This window comes from Diachasma alloeum, unplaced genomic scaffold (assembly GCF_001412515.2).
Source record: "Diachasma alloeum isolate Michigan unplaced genomic scaffold, Dall2.0 Dall_scaffold_01107, whole genome shotgun sequence".
Classification (NCBI taxonomy): domain Eukaryota; kingdom Metazoa; phylum Arthropoda; class Insecta; order Hymenoptera; family Braconidae; genus Diachasma; species Diachasma alloeum.
In genome coordinates this window covers 16,251-18,319 of record NW_021681218.1, presented here as the reverse complement: position 1 = coordinate 18,319, position 2,069 = coordinate 16,251, and positions in this window count along the sequence as shown.

Genomic DNA, 2,069 nt, shown 5'->3' with positions numbered 1-2,069 from the left:
TGAGGTCTCGTGATATTACTAATGACAGTTTCTATTATATATTTTCTATCGAAAATAATGTTCGGTCGTTAAGCCTGGACTCATTATAGAAGGAGGAAAGTGTATACAACATAGAAACAAAGGATCATTTGATCCCATTACCCATTGACTGAGTCATTAAAGTGTGGAGGAAGTCAAAGTCTATCCTTCCACCCCACACACCCCCTCCCCCCATCACTATGTCCGCTCGCTATGAAAAAAATGGAGGATTTGGGTTTAACATGTGGACGCCTTGGGGGAAGCCAAAAATTAATATGTGAAATCATGGAAATATCATACCTTTCTTTGTAGCACTTTTCATCGACTTAGAAGCTTTATACTTCTGAACTCGTCTGCACAATGTTGCTTGTGGAATTCCATAGCGATGAGATGTTTTTCTATAACTTTTGTTCGCTAAAATGGCCAGAATTGCTGCTTTCATTGCAGCTCTGTCCCACGTTTGATGGGTTGTCTTCCGGTCTCTATTACGAACCATCTTCTTCACTAAAGAAGAAATATTACGTTCAATCGAAAATCGACTCAGAGTTATGACAACAAAAATTGAATTACTTCAGTTTTAAACATTCTCAGTTTTACTTACCTGTCGGATCCCAAAACAACACTCATCCATCATCCAAAAATGTCGGATACAGACTGACTCTGATGAGTCTAATAAAACTCTTTCTTCTCGATAATTTTGCGATCTTTACTTCCCCCCATTTCTTCAAATTATTTCCCTCGCCCTCCGCTTGTGCACTGGCGCACGCGGGCGCTGCTGCTTTTCTGTTGGACAACAATGCCCCGTATCGCCGTACATCGATGAATAAAGAAATATCAATAATGTTCAGAGAGGGGAATTATCATCCCAAATATAATGTTAATTATGATTTCTACTCGCAACATCGAAATTGTGCTGGAGACGAACTAGCTTCGAATTTGAATGGCTGGAAAGTGAAACCTAACCTCAACCTGTCATTTTTCAAGTGAAGTACTTGCCCTTGGCAATCCCAATAAGATTCACTCTCGTGTTTTCCTGTAGATTCGGAGACATTCAGATATCAAAAACGAAATGATAAATTGATGCTCCACCACAAGTCAAGAAGAAAAGGAAAATTATGAAATAATGCAACATCAAATTCCGAGTAAGTTGTCAAGCAGTTCCTGCCAAATATCTTGAAATCCAATGGAAAGCGGAATTTGTATGATGCCCTGTTTCTCAGCCTTTGAAATTTTCTACAAAAAAAATTCCTATCGAATTTCTCCTTAAGATTACAAGATATTCACCTAAAACTGCCGAGTGGACAGCTGGCAGTTGATGTCTCTGACTTATCCCCGAATTGTCATTCTTGCAATGGAGATAGCGGAATTTTTATAATAATCTTTCTTATAGCCCTTGAGATTTTCTATAAAAAAGGTTCCCATTCGAATTGTCCTATTTCTTTCAGTTTACAAGATACTCACCAAAAACTGCAAAGTGTACTTCTGTCACTCACTTAACCGTGAAATTTCATTTTTGCAATGCAGATAGCGGAATTTTCATAAGAACCTTTTTTATAGCCCTTGAAATTCTCTATAAAAAATGTATTCATCGAAATTCTTCTATCTCCCTTAAATGACGAGATAAAAAGCTACAGAGTGGACTGATGTCACTGACAACCCTGAAATATCATTTTTGAGCTGATATCATGTGAGAAAAAAACGGTTTTCTGAATTTCGCTCTACATTCGTTTTTTCTACTGTTCCACTTTGCCCCACGTTCCACTTTGCCCCGCCGTTCCACTTTGCCCCACCGTTCAACTTTGCCCCACCCTCCCCCACATGTACCGAATTATTTTTATGTGTAATTCTTATAATAAACAGAAAATAATTAATTTGTGGAGAAAAAGTACCAACGTCGGTCCGCCGCCGCTGTTTTTCTTTGAGCTGGTTGGTCTGCCACACTGTTTCTCACTTGTTACATTTTGACTTCGTTCCTTGAATTAGTTACTTGATTTGCTACACAAATGAGTTTTAAAGAAATTAACAAATAAATGCACAAGATATAAGGTGAA